Source organism: Oncorhynchus nerka, linkage group LG24 (genome assembly GCF_034236695.1).
Source record: "Oncorhynchus nerka isolate Pitt River linkage group LG24, Oner_Uvic_2.0, whole genome shotgun sequence".
Classification (NCBI taxonomy): domain Eukaryota; kingdom Metazoa; phylum Chordata; class Actinopteri; order Salmoniformes; family Salmonidae; genus Oncorhynchus; species Oncorhynchus nerka.
The window spans coordinates 50,972,968-50,993,300 of record NC_088419.1 but is presented as its reverse complement, the minus strand read 5'-3'; the positions used below and the strand labels follow the sequence as shown (position 1 = coordinate 50,993,300).

Below are 20,333 nucleotides of genomic sequence, written 5' to 3'. Positions count from 1 at the left end.
TTAATGTTAGATTGACTAAATGTATGTGCATTGTCAAGCCTTGCCATGCTATGACAAGCCTTTCCGTTTCACACTAAGTAAAAGCTCTGACGAAGGCCGTGAGGCCGATACGTAAAGTTTATTGAATGGCAGTAACGCTATCAAGAGCAGTGTTTCGGGTTTCTTCTTACTTTTTTCTCCTTTCACACTAAGTGAAATAAAAAAAGAGAAATATTAGAAATTTATCACACAAATTACAGCAAAGTAATCTGTTAAATGACACCACCGCTGAATAGGACAGTATAAACTAATTAGAGATAATAAAACAGATTATAACAGAACTCAATCAAATAAGTTTAACCAAGAATGTATCGTAAATTACTAATAAAATAAGCCCGTGTGTGTACAGTACAGCAGTGATTGGGAGTCCCATAGGGCGACACACAATTGGCACAGCGTCATCCGTGTTAGGTTTCGGCCGGGGTAGTCCGTCATTGTAAATAAGAATTCGTTCTTAACTGACTTGTCTAGTTAAATAAATAAATACAATGCTCTCACCAGTCTAGTTCTGGTGAGAAACGACTCCACCTTTTCCTTTGACCGCCCACCCTTTCCTGCTCCATCAAAGGAATTAAAAACAGGGAGGAGGGAGGGACAAGCATTTCACTTGAAACACGACACACTTAACGGTTCCCTCTTCAAGTTTGTCACACTCTCTACCACTTTTTCCAGGTGGGTAATACTTTTATTTGACAGATTATTAGATACTTGCTGTATTCCACTTAAATTTTGAATCAAAAGTACAACTATTGTAGTATAGTACAACTATTGTAGTTTTATTATTGTAAAACAGGTAACCTATAGGTATGTGGCTGCAGGGGATCTACATTATACTGTTGGCTAGGCTGTCACAATGTCACAACAGTTGCCTATTATACTTGCATGCATATATATGATTAGTCATGGTAGGGGATTTCAAAACCACTTGACTTGATAAACTTAAAACGTTTGAAGTAACAAGTTTCTTTTAATGTACATGCTATGTGAATATGCTATTCCTAATTCCTACAAATTACAGTCATATTTGTAATCAAGATCATGCGCGTACAAGATAGTACTACCGTTACTACATGAACAGGAAGTGTGTGGCCTATCAATTGTGCAATCACAATGCCATTGTGTAATTTTTACATCTGGCCAGTGGTGACCATTTTTTAGGGGGATGGGGGTTGCCCGTTTTGCATGTTATTTTGGCATTACCACGTGTCACATATCAGTTTGCAAACAATGTAAAAAATAAAATACAAAAATAAAATTGAGTTAATAAAGCTGCACACAAACTTTGGTCTCTTTTTGGCTTTCTTGAGTAAAGCAGCTCCAAAATGTAGGTGTTTCAGCCTAGCTCAGTGCTTCTTTGGTGGTGGGGAGCCAGAAGAAAATATGGAGCATAGGGGTTGGTAACGTGCTCTATTTGTGCCGTGATTGGCTCAGTGTTCTGTCACTCTTGGGGACGCAACGTCACCTCCTAATCTAAGGGTAGAGCTCAAAAATTCCCCTTGGGTGCTGCCATAGAGTTACAATAGAAGTGCCCATCCAAGAAGGCTCAAGGTCATTGGCCACAGATAAAATGACGTCAAATCAAGTTATATCTACAGTAGCTTTGATTGGTCAACATCATACTGTCAAAATCTTAGCTAGCAAGCTAGCAGACATCATCATGAATTAGGTCAACAATCTACTGGCAAATCCTTTTTAATCCTTGTCATATGAAGAGAAATAATGAGGAGAAATTATAGTTAAAACGTATCGGTGCTCATCGGTCATTGGACATAAGCATTACACAAGTTGGAAATCTCAAATCGCAAATGAGTGGTTTGGAAGTAATCAGTGGCTAACTGCAAGAGTTGCAAAGCAATCACTAGCCTGCTATTCAGTGGAGTGGATGTGTGGTCCAAGTCTGTGTTTAAGGGTCTCTTTTCGAAGCTTAAAAGGATAAACATTCAACATTGGCCATGCTGTCAATTCAGCATGACTTCTGCCGAGCTCAAACAACTGGAAACTAAGGACTGGGAAATCTGACTTCAGTTCAAGACAACTGGGAACTCGGAAAAAACTAATTCCGACTGAGAAAATACATTTTGAAAGGTCATCCAACTCTGTATTGCAAGTCAGGAACTCAAGCCACTTTCTAGAGCTCTGACCTAAAGATCACTGACGTCATCATGATTCTACCTTGTTTTTTTTCCGAAAGCACCATAAATTGCAAGAGCTTTCATTGTCTGCTTATATGCCCCCTTTATTTATCCTACGATTCTGACTTGGTGTGCAGGGAGAATACTGTAAGAACAGCCCATGTTCCTAATTCTGTCGCTGTACATTTCAAAAGTGCTGAACTATTACATCCGTCCTAGCTCACTCATTAAGGTCTTAATCAAAATGACGGATTGCCTCTTATCCGCTTGTCGTCTCCTTGTGCCATAGTTTGTACATCTCAATTCTCAGTATAAATCACATTTGTTTAAGCAAGTCAGTCATATCAGTTATGATTTTTTTAAAGACAGTTAATGAGGCTGAATGAACTGATCACTGCCAGAAAAGGCTCCGCTAACAGACAGGTGTAGCAGTGGTAAGGTGTTGGGACAGCTTTATGTAGGCCCTAACAGTTTGGGGCACCGTTTGTCACCATATTGTGTAGTGTAGGGGCTTTGCTGGCATGCATAAACAAATATGTAATTGTTTGCCCCACCAAGATTTACATGCTAAATTCCCCACTGAATCTGGCCTACTCTGTGCTAGTAGTTGATCCCCCAAACCACAGTTTCGTTACAGAGAAAATTGGTTGTCACATTGTGCCGAGCCATCACTTGCAATTGACAACAATGCATTTTTCCACTGTGCCATAAATCAATGTTTGAGGGATGCTGTTTACAAAAACAAAAATATGGATTTATTGGACAGTGGAACATTTGTCCCAACATTTTGGGCAGAGACATTAGATTTAAAAAATAAACAAGTTTACTCAAACCTTACCTGGGCCGGATTCAGTGGGATCGCGGGCCGGATTAAGTGTACTCTCTCTCTGGCCCTCAGGCCGTATGTATCATGTTTCAGGGAAGACCTAGATGCAGATAGTGTCGAAGTAACAAAAGTTTATTACTAGAACTGGGGGCAGGCAAAATGACAGGTCAAGGGCAGGCAGAGGTCAGTAATCCAGATCAGAGTACAAAAGGCACAGAACGGCAGGCAGTCTCAGGGTCAGGGCAGGAAGAATGGTCAAAACTGGGAAAACAAGAACTATAGAAAAGACAGGAGCAAGGGGAAAACCGCTGGTAGGCTTGACGAACAAAACAAACTGACAATAGACAAAGAGAGAACACAGGTATAAATACACAGGGGATAATGAGGGGAGATGGGAGACACCAGATGAGGGGACAAGCACAAAGACAGATGAAACAGATCAGGGTGTGACAGAACCCCCCCCCCCCCCACACACACACACACACACCCCTCTAAGGGCGCCACCTGGCATCCTACCTGGGCGAATACCTGGTTGACCGGGGTGTGGGTTTTGGAAATCAGCGATGAGGCCTGGGACAAGGATGTCACTAGCTGGGACCCAGCACTTCTCCTCCAGGCCATACTCCTCTCAGTCAACCAGGTACTAGAATCCCCTGCCCAGAGGTCGAACCTTCAGCAAGACGTCTCACCGGGTACGCCGGTTGGCCGTCGATGAGACGGGGAAAGGGGTGGGCCTGGAAACAGGAGACAAAGGGCTGAGACATACTGGGGAAACGGGGTCCGGTGGTGGTCCGCTTGTAGTCGATACATGGAGGTGGTCGTAAGGGCCGACTGGGCTCTCTTCCAGGTACGATGACAGCTGCGGACAAACATCTGGGCTGAAGGTATTCCTCAGGGAAGAGCGGGGGGTGATAGCCCAGGGAACACTCAAAGGGAGAGAGACCCGTGGCAGAGCAAGGGTGTTGCTGGCGTATTCGACCCACAGCTTGGAGAACTCTGTGGCCCACTGGAGCTGCTCGAAGACCGAGGAGATGATTGGTAGAGGGTAGTGGTTCTTCACCATGATGTCATTGAGGCCCCGGTAGTCGATGCTCCGGCACAGGGTTTTGTCCTTCTTCTCCAAAAAGAATAACCCTGTGCCAGCGGGGGAGGCAGAAGGATGAAAGAACCCTGCAGCTAGGGAGTCCTCAATGTAGGTCTCCATAGCCCTGGTATACGTACCCCGACAGAGAGTACAGTTGTCCCCGGGTTGGAGTGGTGGCTGGGAGAAGGTCAATCCCGCAGTCATAGGGTCGGTGCAGTGGAAGCTAAGTGGCCCGGGCCTTACTGACCACCTTCCGGAGGTCCTGGTATTCTGCGGAAATGGCAGAGAGGTCCGGGGCAACTTCCGAGTCCACAGGAAGAAATCCTGTGAAATCCAGGCTGCGCTGACTTCAGACAGTGGGCATGGCAGAACGGGCTCCAGCCCATTAAAGGCACCAGCATTCCAGTCTGAGTGGTCTAAGTCACTGCATCTCAGTGCAAGTGGCGTCACTATAGTACCTGGTTCGAATCCAGGTTATATCACATCCGGCCATGATTGTGAGTCCCATAGGGCTGCGCAAAACTGGCCCAGCATCGTTGGGGTTTGGCCGGGGTAAGCCTTCATTGTAAATAAGAATTTGTTCTTAACTGACTTGCCTAGTTAAATAAATTAAAGGTTAAATAAATAAAAAATTCAACAAATAAAAATGATGGGATTGTGTTGCTGGAGCCAAGAGAATCCCAATACCACGGGAACCTGAGGAGACTTAATCAGCATAAATTGGATTGCCTCGCTGTGGTTCCCTGACATTCGTAGGTTGATGGGAGTGGTATTGTGAGTGACTCGGCCTATAGAGCACCCATACAGCACGCTTACGTCCATGGGAATGGAGAGGGGCTGAGTGGGGATGCCCAGCTCGGACACCAGGGTAGCATCCCAAAAATTCTCATCGGCCCCAGAGTCGATGAGTACCCGGAGAGATTTCGACTGGTTCCCCCACAGCAGGATGGCATGGAAAGGGGTGTGAGTAAGGGGAGAGGAAAAGTTCTCCATAAGGCCCACCAGAGCCCCTTCTTGATGAGCCTAGTTTTTTTATGGACAGGTAGCTACGATATGTCCCGTGGCTCTACAACATAGACAGCTCTGAGTGTGGAGTCGGCGTAAGCATTCAGCCGGAGTCAATCTAGCCCTGCCCAGGTGCCTGGACTCCGAAGGGGGCGAGTTGGCAGCCCACGGTGATTCCCGAGAGAACTTGGGTGACGTCGGGGTCACTCGGACATGTGGACTTCGGGGATCTCCAGGATTCTTCGGAGGCAAGGCAGGAATCGAGGGCGACAGGGCATAGATTCCCTCTCTCTCCCACGTTCTAGATGTTGCCCATCAACCCGGATGGTCAAGGCTATGAGTCAAGATCCATGGGCAGCACCCGGGCTGCAAGCTCATCTTTGACCACCTCCGATAATCCGTGAAGGAACATGTCGAACAAATCTTCCGGGTTCCAGGCACTCTCAGCCACCAACATATGAAAATTCACAGTGTAGTCTGCCACTATGGGAGTCTTGGCGTAGCTGGAACAGTTTACGAGCAGCTTATCTCCCGGACAACGTAGAATCAAACACCTTCCGAACTTCCGTTATGAACTCCTCTAGACTGAGGTAGATGGTGGACTGTTGCTCGCACACCGCTGTATCCCAGGCGAGTGCCCTCACGGAAATCAGCATTATGATGTACTCTATCCTCGAGCTGTCCGAGGGGAATGAAGAAGGCTGCAGCTCGAAAATGAGGGAGCACTGGGAGAGAAAAGCCCGGCAGGTTCCAGAATCTCCAGCGTAGCGTTAGCAGCAGGGTTCTCGGGACACTGGGGTAGGCTGGGAGATTACAGATGTGACGCGCTGCCTAGTGATGAATCTGGGGAATTGCTCCAGCAAAGTCTTGAATGCCTGGTTATGACATTCTGCCAGGGTATGGAGTCCCTCCATAAGACATTGCAGTAACTCCTTGTGTCGTCCATTAATGGCTCCTTGCAGGGAGACAGCATTGTGGAGCTGGTCTGAGTCTGTTGGGTCGGTCATGGCCAGTTCATACTATCACATTTTAGGGAAGACCCAGATGCAGACAGTGTTGAAGTAACAAAAGTTTATTACTAGAACAGGGGGCAGGTAAAATGACAGGTCAAGCAGAGGTCATTAATCCAGATCAGTGTCCAAAAGGTACAGAATGGCAGGCAGTCTTATGGTCAGGGCAGGCAGAGGTTAATAATCCAGTGTTGCGGGCCAAGGTACAGGATGGCAGGCAGAATCGTCAAAAAATGTTAAACAGGAACTATAGAAAAGACAGGTAGGCTTGAAAGATGCTGGTAGGCTTGACGAACAAAACGAACTGGCAACAGACAAGCAGAGAACACAGGTATAAATACACAGGGGATAATTAGGGGAGATGGGAGACACCTGGTGGGGGGTGGAGAGAAGCACAAAGACAAGTGAAACAGATCAGGGTGTGACAATATGTTTTCCACCCCTGGTTTACACAGTTAGTTTGAATGTTGCTATCCCCCAATCAGTGTCAAGTGTCAATGGCTGCTGCCTAAAGGATAGCCTTCTCTCCAGGCTAATTGCGCAAAGCGATTGCGTCAGATGTGTCAGAACATTTTCAGACAGTTTCCCGGTCACAGATTAAGCCTGAAATAAAATCTATTTCAACTGAGATTGTACATTGAGCATGCTTTTTAGTTCAGGACTGGGGTTAATCTACAGTTTGTACAGAGAAACCGGTCCTCTACAGCTTCTCAAGGGAAAGACGACCCAGACTGGACTGAATAAAATGCTTTGGGTCAACATTTTATGCCCCTTGCTCATTGTTTGACTGGCCACTAAGCAATGGGTTGGCTTTCTCCTGGGTGGATGACTGGCTTTCTCCAGTCATCCAGGAATACAGAGAGAACAATGGCTTAACTTGTTACTCTTAAGAGTTGGCTATGTGCTCTACTTTCCCATTAGATTAATTAAGCAGACATTTGCTTGTGTCCTGAAGAGGAGCCTTGTGAACCACATGATGGCAGAAATGCAATCGCTTAATTTGTCTAAGCACAGTGAGTAGTTAGAAGGTACTAAACAATCATTTCTTTCAAAAGACATTTGCAGACAAACCTACCCTTTTAATCACCGAAAGGGACCGAGAGAACTGCACCTGGATCGAACATGAGTATGTTTCCCCAAGCATATACATCATCCCAGGTTCACCATGAGCGTTGAATGAGTGAATGAATGAATTTGATTTGGACACATCAGATTGTGGAAGTTATTTTCAGACCAGAGGCAAGGCATTCCTCACATTCATCATGAATGGTGTCATTTCATTCGATATATACATAGTCTTACATAATCCTACAGTACGCTGTCTGCCAGACCTGCTCTACACAAATAGGTCAAGTCTACCTTCAGGATATTACCTTTTACCTGCTTAGTTTTATCTCAATGGCCGTGTTGCAAGGGAGCCACAGCTCAATTTTAGCTTAGGATCTCACTGCTAACTAAAAACAGACTGAACAATGTCTATCAACTGGGCTGACATTTTGAAAGCAACTTATCTTGCATTCTCTCTCTCCCCATTCTCAAAATGCATTCGAGAAGAAAGTCCAAGATGAGATACCTTGAGGAGAGAGGATGCGAGGATGCGAGGAAAGATCTAGTAACTCCTTTTTTCAAGTTCAAGTAGTTTATTTGCCATTTGCCGGTATTATTATTTTTTTTAAATAACAAAAATAAAACGTAAAAAAAAAAAAAGTAACATTCATAGGAATTTTTGTTGGAGCTCTCTCATAGTACAGTTAATACACAAATACAGTAAACATATCACAAATAGAACATAATTAGAACATCAATCCAATTAGAAGTGCTGAGATCCCTTGCTACTGATCAGAAGGGAAGTGGAGATAGATGTCTCAAACGTTGTGTGGCCGGGCATGCAGAAGACCGCCATGGCATGGTACATAAAACACAACCTACACAATTGGGTACATATCTGGTATATCTTAGCTATTTCAAGACTGATCATTGACCAATGTTCTGGAATGACGATATTAGAATTTCAGTAGCATGACCTTCGTTTCAGAAAAGTTTCATAGATTTTTGTGTTTCAGCATAGGGTGGAGCACTTTCACCTCGCATCCCTCTGAAGGGTGGACACCTCTGACTCAAACTATCCACCCTCCGCACCCACACCTTTAGAGGGTAGTAAAATGTCTTACAGCCAGGTTTCATATGCATAGGAACACATTCACATGCATTCAGCCTGCCCCTGAACGTGACCTTGTGTTTCTGTGGAAAGTTCCAGAAACCTGAGTACTCAGTGAGGGAGCAACAAGGAGGGGGAGCAGGGGGGGGGGCGACGACAGAATGAGACCAGCGTAGAGTGTGCATGCTCTGTCTGGTCTGCTCCTGCAGGTAGGGGCTGTACTACTACGGTGCCGGCCACCCCTTCCCCAGGCTTACTCCCAGCCAAAAACACTAGCGGTGGTGGCATAAACATGTCGGTCATTGAGAGTCCAGCCATATTGCAAAGATTGGAAGGATGTTTTTGTTGCCAGAATGTACAGTACAGTCTTGGGTCACTCTTCGATTACTCTTGGTTCATAATGTTGTGTGCATATGTGTGTAGTGTTCATTGTGATTTCTTTCTTATATGATTGGAAAACTATTGTTATAGGGGAAATTCACCACAAAACACTTCTGGGCCCTCATTCCATTCAGTGGATGTGAGAATAGCGAAGGCCCTGGTACAGCACAGTCTAGGGTACAGAGAGAAGTCTCGGAGACAAATGCTTACTTGTTTCGTATTAGAACACACACTCTCACACACCAGGTCAGCAGGGCACAGATTCATAATTTGGTGGGTGTTCATATTGGTCCTATTTCACACATGTTTTTTTTGCATATGCTACTCTCTCTAAGAGACCCTCAGAGAGTGGGGTCCCATGGCCAGGGTCTGCCATTATCAACAGTGACCCTGTAGCAATTAGGGTTAAGTGCCTTGCTCAATGGTACATCAACAGATTTCTCACCTTGTCAGCTCAGAGATTCAGACTAGTGACCTTTCGGTTTCTGGCCCAACACTAGGCTACATGAAGAGATGGGTTAGTGTTGCAGTTTATGCTGGCAGTCATATAGCATTGTGGTATAAAAAAAATCTGAGGGCAGCAGGTAGCCTGGCAGTTAAGAGCCGGTCCCTGAGCGACTAGGTGAAAAGAATCTACTGATGTTCCCTCTGAGCAAGGCACTTAACCTTATTTCCTGTGGATAAGAGCAGGGGAGGGACTGGAAGGGAGGGAGAGAGCTGCCTCTAACCCTCTGTCTCCCTCATCTCTACTCTATCCTGTGGGACAGGGTAACATGGATTTGGCTGACAGAGAAACTAAGAGGCCATTAAAGTACATCTGCACAACTATTAACAGTTGATGTGAATATGTACAGGGTGCCATTTGTGATGCACACTTGAAGGTCTTAGTCATGGCTAAGTACCTCGTTACAGTAGATTAATTCTTAATTAGTGATGGCTTGTTTGCCAACTGTTTTACATCACAAATAATCTAAGAGCTTGCTGAAAGTAGGGAGAAATTAGTAGGCTACTTCATAACCTTTTACCGCGGTGGGTTAAATCAAGGTCACACATTCTTGGTAGTCTGAAACAAATCTACTTTGAAACAAAAGTATAGACCTGATGCACATGGTTATTTGTGGCTGTACCATGTCAGATATAGAGTTGAAAGGTATTCCATTTTTAGTTTGCCTCCTAATATTACACTTTATGTACATGACCAAAATCTGAAATAAATATATATTTTTCAATCATCTTTCTTTAATTATGAAATGATGAAAAATATGAATAACACTCCACCCATGTACTTACAATGGAATTTGACTCTGCTTTTAGATGGCTGAAAACACAGTGATGACACTTCAGGAATTCGATTTGAGTGGGGTGAATGAAGGCAGGAAAGGGCTACGCTGTCAATTTAAAACTAAATGGTGTCTGACTCCGACCTAACTGTTCTGTGTTGCCCAGGACTGGTATACCAAGACGTGTGTGTGTGTGTGTGTGTGTGTCTGTGTCGCACATGTTTCTTCTAGCGTCATAGCTATGTCACAACTATGCAGTGTTAAAGATCACCTAAACATCCGTTCCTCCTTTTAAATCTGGGGCGTGGCGGGGAGATCAGACTAAGTGCTTTCACACGAGTGAGAGCAAGCAGCACTTACAACGTACTGTGGTATTAAATCAAATCAAATCAAATTGTATTTGTCACATACACATGGTTAGCAGATGTTAATGCGAGTGTAGCGAAATGCTTGTGCTTCTAGTTCCGACAATGCAGTGATAACCAACAAGTAATCTAACTAACAATTCCAAAACTACTGTCTTATACACAGTGTAAGGGGATAAGGAATATGTACATAAGGATATATGAATGAGTGATGGTACAGAGCAGCATACAGTAGATGGTATCGAGTACAGTATATACATATGAGATGAGTATGTAGACAAAGTAAACAAAGTGGCATAGTTAAAGTGGCTAGTGATACATGTATTACATAAGGATGCAGTCGATGATGTAGAGTACAGTATATACGTATGCATATGAGATGAATAATGTAGGGTAAGTAACATTATATAAGGTAGCATTGTTTAAAGTGGCTAGTGATATATTTACATCATTTCCCATCAATTCCCATTATTAAAGTGGCTGGAGTTGGGTCAGTGTCAATGACAGTGTGTTGGCAGCAGCCACTCAATGTTAGTGGTGGCTGTTTAACAGTCTGATGGCCTTGAGATAGAAGCTGTTTTTCAGTCTCTCGTCAGTGAGTCACTGTCGTCGTGTAGTAGGAACCATAATGGCTGTGTCTGTGTTATAAGATTCGACCACCAGCCTTGAGTAAACAGGAAAATGACATGTTTTATTGCATTCGCCAACTGGTCTCTTTCTCTTATGTGTTCTGAATGTCACAGTCTCTAGACTAGGGGAAGGGCTCCATGTTGTTTGATGAGAAATGCATTTTTTCCAATTACGTTTAGAAATCTCATGACTGTTTTGTAGGTGTCATTGTTGGGGTTGTGCATGTTTATTTGAAGAAAGACTTCGACTTCCAGTCCAGATGGAGGGTGAAATGGATGTTAGCTTCGCTTTCTTTGTGTTGGCTGGGGGACAGAGACGCTAGCGGCGCAACAATGGCCCCCTTCATGATAACAGAGTCGCCAGTGATTTCTCTGCTGCTGTGCCTGAGAATTATATTATCAGCCCGCCCCCTGGGAGAGAAACCAGCCGCAGGAGGATACCATATTCTGCTGTGTTTACCTCTGCGAGAGGAATGGGGGGAGAGAGGAGGGGGATGGGGCAACTCCAGCAAGACCAGGGCACCTTTTTATACTATATTTCACACCGCTGGGTGAAATAGAAGGCCAGCTCCCTCTTGCTTTTACTTTTTCACTTGTCTGGCATGCACTCTCACTGACACATATACACAGCTCCTCCCTCTCTCCCTCCCTTGCGCTCCCTCTCTTTATGCCTTGCTCTCTTTTTCTGAACTAGTTATTCATCCACTGTGTTTATGAGACAGGGAGGGTGGGGACTTGGAGGGCAGCAGTACCAGTCACACTTTGTCAGTTTGCTCTCTCTCTCTCTCTAACTCACTCCCTCTCCCTCCTCTCTTTCTCTTTGCCCCTCCCTCTCTCTCCATATCTCTCCCCCGACTGCTGTCCTGGCCCTTCTCTCCATCAGGACAGGGAGAGCTAGCAAGCTGTCCTCTGCGGTGAACGGGACTTGGCGTCCACACTGGCATCCATTAGCCCGCTCTGAGGAGAACAGGAAGTTTACCACAGCAACGACGAGGTAAGTCCACCCACTTAGCACAAGATGGAGTACCCAGGAAACTAACCCTAACCCCTTTCTCACATTTTAGCCCACTTGTTGAGCCAATGGTTTTTACCGGTCGCGTTTGTGTCCCTAAGTTGGTTTTAGGCTTTGTATCACCTCAGGGAATAGCTCTGTTCAGTGTCTTAACAGGCTGGGGTAAACACACAGACATTGTTTGGACGTTGTGTGTGTGTGTGTGTGTGTGTGTGCAGAGGTAGAAAACCCGGTGTGTGTGTACAGTAGGTGTAGCAGCCTTGCAGACACTCCTGGTAAACAGATGCTGCACTGTGTGTTTGTTCTAATGGGCTCCTCCTTGACTCCCTCTCCCTGTGGATGTTTTTTTTCCCCCTCTCCTCTGCCTACCCTCTGGGTTTTCAATGTCAATCGTGAAGTCACTGAGAATAGCGTCCGGCCAAGGTTTCGAGACGGCTTATCATCACATGACAGGTCGAGGTTGATAGCTTCGTGGAAGTATCTCCTCCATCCATTCTGGAGCAGGCAGTCTCTAAATACCAACAAGGGGTAAATCAATTGGCTACATTTGTCTATTTGTTTACAGTAAGGTTTGCTGGTTAGCTCGGCCTATGTGGTGTTTCCCTCGTGGAATTGAGGTAGTGTAGCACATGGACTTTGTGACCCTCTGGTTAAAGTGACCGAATCTGTTGGATGGTCATTTGATTTCCATAGGGGGGCATGTTGTTTTCACTCCACCTCTTATGTGGATGTATGTACATTTAAAAAAATAAGTGTTCAATAAATTGTATTCGTGGAGTGCCTTTGTTACAGCTATGAAACAGAAAGCATTGGTGTTGGAACCCGGTATAAGATGAAATAAAAAAATGAATACCCCAACCACCAAGATGCACGGTCAGCAAGATGAAAACATCAGTAGCCTAAACATCATTACAAGCACCATGTGTGCTTGATAATAGTGAAAATCATCACAAAAGCAATAATGTCATTATGAATATAAGTGTAGATAAGACAGCATGTCCATTTCACATAGCCTAAACAACAAAAGCTGTTGAGTGCATTGATGATATTATTTCTTGCTTGATATGTAGGGCCTACTCCCGCAGTGACGACATTATGTGCTGATAGTAGCCCGTAGAATTCTCACCGGGGTGTTCTATTCCAAACGGTGCCGTCCCCTCTCCAGTCGCACCGTTTCATTTGGTGGTGGCGTGGGCACCTGCTCAGTGCGCCCAATTCTGGCTTTTTTTGCGTTTAGCCCACAGAGGTCTAGGTTCAGGTTGAAGTTCAGAATCAGAAGAATTCTCATCGGAGATGTCATAATGATTTATTTTTCTTCCCCACCGTCGGAGTTGTTTTCCTTCAGATGTTGTAGCAATGCTAACTAGTGCATCCATTAATCTTGGTCTTCTTGCCGTTGTAAATTACATACGCTCTCTTGTGTACTCCAAGGAGGCCCGGAGCAGAATGATAGAGTACAGAACATTTTGAGATTATAATTAAAATAGATCAATACATTAGAATGCCTGTTCTTCATTCAACATTGGTGATCACATAATTATGCATCGCTCGCTTCCCCTCGTTCATCAACTCATCCGTTTTTCCCCATCATACTTGAGGCTACTTCATTTATTTAATCTCTTATTATATCTGTGAAATTAGTTTTGGTATAGTTTCGGGTTCACTTTCGAGGCAATTATCGGGGTGATTTTCAACTGGGCACGGCCTCTTCAACTATTGGGAGAAGAGGGGGAGCAGGCCCTACTGTCGAGAGAAGGAGGGGCAACGGGGAAAACCATATAAAAAATGTCTACAACAACAGTTCTGTTTGTCATATTACAATTAGAACAACGACAGTGTGTATTGTAGACTTACATGTATTTAGGAAAAGTCAAGGACAGAGGGTGGCATTACTTTAAAAAATGGCAGAGTTATACATAAAAAAAAAAAATCATGAGCAGTACAAACGACTGCTTTAGCTGTTCTATTGTGGCTTTTATAGTAACGACATGCAATTTAACTGTAAATATGTATTAGCCTATCTTTCAATGTGGCATGAACACAACCAGTCATGATGATTTCATCTGATTGTAAAATAAATAAATAAATAAAAAGTAGATTGCCTTCACACCTTAGTCCAAAATTGCATCCAATTGACTGAAACAGCGCCCTTCTGTCTTGCAATATGTAGCCCTGTGTATCTAAAGTGGTCTGGCAAAAAAAGAGAATGTCATGCCATACTATTTTAGCCCAGACAGCATCATATACATGGGCTACACATACTAAGACAGAGGGGCGCTGTTTCGCTCGCTTGGATGCTTTATCTGACATTGATGGGTCTTTCTGTCAGAGCGTGTCTTGGTCAAATAAAGGATCAATATTTAAATATTTTATTTGGATGGGCAAGGAGGTACGGTAGGGCGGGCCAGGAGGTATGTTTTGGTTGGCCAGGCCCCCTAAGGACTGCCCATAACGCCAGCCCTGCCACCTTGGGATCCACCACTGTCTGCTGGGGGAACGACTATTGCTGACTTCGCAGTCACGGCAAAACAACTATTGCTGATTTAGCAGTCACGACACATTGAGGAAATTCTCCTTGGAAGTCTTTACTTCTTTGGATGTCTTTACAACATTCAGAGAGCTTTGTTACATTGTCAGTGGGGAGTCTTAGGTGGCGTTTCAAAGCTCAAGAGTTTGTCGTGAGCTCATGTGATTGGTAAATCTTGAGGCATTCGGTAGAGATGGCCAGATTGAAGTGATGACGCTGTCAGATTATAACTGAATCTGTTATCCCACAAAATTGTTTTATAATGAATCAAACAAATGTGATCAGCGTCCCAGTTATCTCGCGCTCAACTGCTGCGATACGATTCGATGTGCATAAACTCATCCATTTTCCATTCTAAATTAAAATCTATTGCTGATGGAGCTCATGAGCTGGGCGTCTCTCCCTCTCTGTGTGTGTGTGTGTTAGCAAAAACCAAATGCATAGCTGGAGCCCTGAGCTGGATATAATTTATTTCACACATCTTCGATTTCTTATAGTTATACTTAATTTATAGTCATATCCTGCCGTCTGTACTTCGAAATACCTCGGTATATGGTATAAACGGTATATATCGCCCAAGCTTAACCATCACCCACTAATTAACTTGTAATTTTTGCAGATTAAGGGTTTGAGCTAGAAATGTATCAATATTTATAATTTATAAATTAGCTATGACGTAGCCAATGAATGTATAATCACAATTTTGGATTTCACCCCAATCTCAAAATCAAAGAGTGATTTTCTCTTCTCCTCTTGCTTTGGCCATGCAGTGCTTCTCGCAAAAGTGATTGCTGTTATGAAATTATAAACTTTACCCTGTGTATATATAAAAAGGACCATATGCACTGATTGTTTAAAGCTAAACCAAAATTATTGCTGATGGTGAATCTGAACAATCTAAATAAAATTCATTCAGTGCCTTCAAACCCCTGAATTCTTCTGCATTTAGTTGTGTTACAGCATTAATTTAAAATTGATTATGTGATTTTTTGGGGGTCACTGGCCTACCCACAATACCCCATAATGTCAAAGCGGAATAATGTTTTTAGACATTTTTACAAATCAATAAAAATTCAAAGCTGAAATATCTATAGTCAACACGCGTTCAAGCCCTTTGTTAAGGCAAGCCTAAATAAGTTCAGGAGTAGAAATGTACACAACTCATCCTGTATGATGCAAAATGCATCCTACAGGGATGATTTCTGTATTTTGAAAGTTACATATCTTGAAAACTTGATTGCTGACAAGCAACACATTTTGGGCTAGGTCAACACAGCAAATTAAACAAATGCCAAAATATCATTTTTTGGGGTGGAGTCTTCCTTTAAATCGCCTTATAAAACTATGGCAAGACTTTAAATTGACTGTCTAGCAATGATCAACAACCAATTTACCCAGAAAGGCTCGTATCGCCCAAGACATTTTAGTGTTTGTATGCTGAAGGTGTCATGCGGATGTGCAAGATCAGGAACAGGCCCGCCTACCTCGCATTTGTCAGCGCGCGAAGCCGTCCGCTGGGAACACCACATCATTTCAACGTGGAAATTTGGGTAATATTTAGTTGGGACGTTGATCAATGAGATTTCAACCTTTATTCAACCAGTCAAATTGAATTCCTGATGTGTTATCGCTATATTTTCAACCATCTAAAAGCACAGACAAATTCCATTGTTAAAAACAATGTCTGATTATTACTTCAGTGTTCATCTAAATGTGTTATCTCCACTCTTTCAACCATTTAAAAACACAACAACGTTTAAATGGGAATACAATGTCAGATATTTTGTATTTATACAACACCTTAAATGTGATATCACTGTACTTCATCAAATAGCAGAAACAAATTACCTGGATGGCAGCATAGTGCAAGTGGTCAATATTAAAGCAATTGTGAAGATCTCCACCGACCTGCGACCTTTGCATGCTATCTTGAACATGCACGGCTTTCTATGATTACATAAGAAGATGTTCATAGATACTGTAGGCTAACCTCAAAATGTGGCCATGGATGTGTTACTCATTTTAAGTTGATTAATTCTGTGACATTACTTTGTAAGATACCCACCCTTACCTTTAAGCTATTCACTGTATTACAAAAGTAGTTGTGTTTGGTTGACAATGCAACCAAATATCAACATTTAAAGGATATCTAATGCATGGATAGTTTAATCTGAGCCACTGACTTAATCCTACCCTTGGACTTTTATTTTTGCTTTAGTTGGAGACGTGAATCCACCATATCATTTGTTAAAGTTAATAGGCTATTTATTGTATTGCAAAAGTGATATTGAATTGTGTTTGGTTGTCAACGCAACAAAATATCAGCATTTGAAAAGGACCTATGTTTTGTCCCACTGACTTAGTCTGGCTTTAATTCCAGTTTGTCTACAAATGAATAATTGATATGTCAACCAAGAATCAAAGTTCAAGAATAGGACTCAAACTTGAAGTGAAATGCGTGTAAGGTTTGATTTGATTTGAGTCGTATCTTTAAACTTTGACTTGTAGATGAGATGGAGACGTGAATCCAACATATTAATGATTAACTTGAAGATTCCATTTGAAATCATCCAAAGCTTAAAGCCCTATGCCAGTTGAATCCTGGGTTGAATTGAAACAAAAGCTGTATAATCCTAAATAGTATCATTGATGATATACTTACAAAGTATGGTTACATTTCATTTTCTCTGTTAAACCTACCTCTCGGAGTGACTCTACTAGCAACAGTGAATCTATTTAGTTATTAAGAGCTCTCTCAATAATCATTCTCATGATAGCATATTGGTAATCTCAAAGCTGGCCTTAGTTTAAACCCTGGATAGAGGAGACCAAATTATTATTATTTTTTTAATTTTTTTATTTAACCTTTATTTAACCAGGTAGGCTAGTTGAGAACAAGTTCTCATTTGCAACTGCGACCTGGCCAAGATAAAGCATAGCAGTGTGAACAGACAACACAGAGTTACACATGGAGTAAACAATTAACAAGTCAATAACACAGTAGAAAAAAAGGGGAGTCTATATACATTGTGTGCAAAAGGCATGAGGAGGTAGGCGAATAATTACAATTTTGCAGATTAACACTGGAGTGATAAATGATCAGATGGTCATGTACAGGTAGAGATATTGGTGTGCAAAAGAGCAGAAAAGTAAATAAATAAAAACAGTATGGGGATGAGGTAGGTAAAAATGGGTGGGCTATTTACCGATAGACTATGTACAGCTGCAGCGATCGGTTAGCTGCTCAGATAGCAGATGTTTGAAGTTGGTGAGGGAGATAAAAGTCTCCAACTTCAGCGATTTTTGCAATTCGTTCCAGTCACAGGCAGCAGAGAACTGGAACGAAAGGCGGCCAAATGAGGTGTTGGCTTTAGGGATGATCAGTGAGATACACCTGCTGGAGCGCGTTGTAACGGTTTTGACTTGAGGTTATTATTTATAGGGGTGCCAGGTAGGTTGTGCCTACCAGAGAAAACATTGGTTTCTCCTTTTAGTTTGGGTGGGAATGAGTCCCATCTGGTCCGTCAAGTCTACACCAATACAAAGGACTTATGTAAAAGTCAGGATGGAAATAAACTTTTCATAAACCCTTAAAACATTGGAAAGAACTTCAAAAACAACTATACTCTTTTGCGTGGGTTGTATTAACAACATCAATGATTACACACACATATAATAATATAACACAATGAGTTCTGGTTCCTCCAGAAATGTCCTGTACCTCGGGCCTAAAAAGAGTCCTGCCCGGTAGAGTTCAGGGAACTCAAGTGACTTCTGTCACGCAATGTTTGTCCGTTCATTCCTTGTAGCGTAAACCCAGTATTAATCATACCATCAATAGAACAATAAGTTTACCACAGAACTTTAAAGCGTATCACTCTTAATAAGTCCTCAACTACAACTAACTACATAAATCACAGTATACATCACATCAAAACAAATGAAATACCGTATACAAAAAGGTGGTAGTCAGTCGGTCAGTCAGACAACAATAGATCTCCCGCAGAAAGGCCACGAAGAACGGAGAGGTGTAGTCCAGGGATGCAAAGAGTGGATCCGATCCTGGGTAAACTCTATTAGGCAACAAAACACACGTTTAACAGGCAACAAAACAACGGAATAGAGAAGCTTCGGGAACTGAGGGTTGAACACATCCTCAGTCACGTCTCCATCACAACCCCACCTTTGCGCAGCTGATGCTGGCTATTTAATTGGGAATTAAAGGGAAAGCGCCCTATTGGAAGGAGCTGCACTGAGACGGTTCAGAAAATTCAGGGCCGTCACAGCGTGCTACGGATGGGTGTTGCCATCGTGACCAGTGAACTGAGATAAGGCGGAGCTTTACCTAGCATGGACTTGTAGATGACCTGGAGCCAGTGGGTCTGGCGACGAATATGTAGCGAGGGCCAGCCGACTAGAGCATACAAGTCGCAGTGGTGGGTGGTATAAGGTGCTTTAGTGACAAAACGGATGGCACTGTGATAAACTGCATCCAGTTTGCTGAGTAGAGTGTTGGAAGCAATTTTGTAGATGACATCGCCGAAGTCGAGGATCGGTAGGATAGTCAGTTTTACTAGGGTAAGTTTGGCGGCGTGAGTGAAGGAGGCTTTGTTGCGGAATAGAAAGCCGACTCTTGATTTGATTTTCGATTGGAGATGTTTGATATGAGTCTGGAAGGAGAGTTTACAGTCTAGCCAGACACCTAGGTACTTATAGATGTCCACATATTCAAGGTCGGAACCATCCAGGGTGGTGATGCTGGTCAGGCGTGCGGGTGCAGGCAGCGAACGGTTGAAAAGCATGCATTTGGTTTTACTAGCGTTTAAGAGCAGTTGGAGGCCACGGAAGGAGTGTTGTATGGCATTGAAGCTCGTTTGGAGGTTAGATAGCACAGTGTCCAAGGACGGGCCGGAAGTATATAGAATGGTGTCGTCTGCGTAGAGGTGGATCAGGGAATCGCCCGCAGCAAGAGCAACATCATTGATATATACAGAGAAAAGAGTCGGCCCGAGGATTGAACCCTGTGGCACCCCCATAGAGACTGCCAGAGGACCGGACAGCATGCCCTCCGATTTGACACACTGAACTCTGTCTGCAAAGTAATTGGTGAACCAGGCAAGGCCTGCACAGTACTGTCTTTTATCGATGGCGGCTATGATATCGTTTAGTACCTTGAGCGTGGCTGAGGTGCACCCGTGACCGACTGTGTGTATTGGTTCCTGACTTCCCTGAACAGTTGCATATCGCGAGGACTATTCGATGCTATTGCAGTCCGCCACAGGATGTTTTTGTGCTGGTCGAGGGCAGTCAGGTCTGGAGTGAACCAAGGGCTATATCTATTCTTAGTTCTGCATTTTTTGAACGGAGCATGCTTATCTAAAATGGTGAGGAAGTTACTTTTAAAGAATGACCAGGCATCCTCAACTGACGGGATGAGGTCAATGTCCTTCCAGGATACCCGGGCCAGGTCGATTAGAAAGGCCTGCTCACAGAAGTGTTTTAGGGAGCGTTTGACAGTGATGAGGGGTGGTCGTTTGACTGCGGCTCCGTAGCGGATACAGGCAATGAGGCAGTGATCGCTGAGATCCTGGTTGAAGACAGCGGAGGTGTATTTGGAGGGCCAGTTGGTCAGGATGACGTCTATGAGGGTGCCCTTGTTTACAGATTTAGGGTTGTACCTGGTGGGTTCCTTGATGATTTGTGTGAGATTGAGGGCATCTAGCTTAGATTGTAGGACTGCCGGGGTGTTAAGCATATCCCAGTTTAGGTCACCTAACAGAACAAACTCTGAAGCTAGATGGGGGGCGATCAATTCACAAATGGTGTCCAGGGCACAGCTGGGAGCTGAGGGGGGTCGGTAGCAGGCGGCAACAGTGAGATACTTA

The 20,333-nt window shown here is 43.6% G+C and overlaps 1 protein-coding gene across 1 annotated transcript in view; it reads left to right on the top strand.

The window, feature by feature from the left end:
* Positions 1-610: 610 nt before the first annotated feature.
* The window catches only part of LOC115108103 (very long chain fatty acid elongase 1-like), a 31,253-nt gene continuing 11,530 nt past the window's right edge, over positions 611-20,333 (top strand). The window contains exons 1-2 of the mRNA XM_029632069.2: positions 611-711; positions 11,793-11,903. The gene's annotated coding sequence lies outside the window, so the exon portion shown is untranslated. The remainder of the gene's footprint in view (positions 712-11,792; positions 11,904-20,333) is intronic.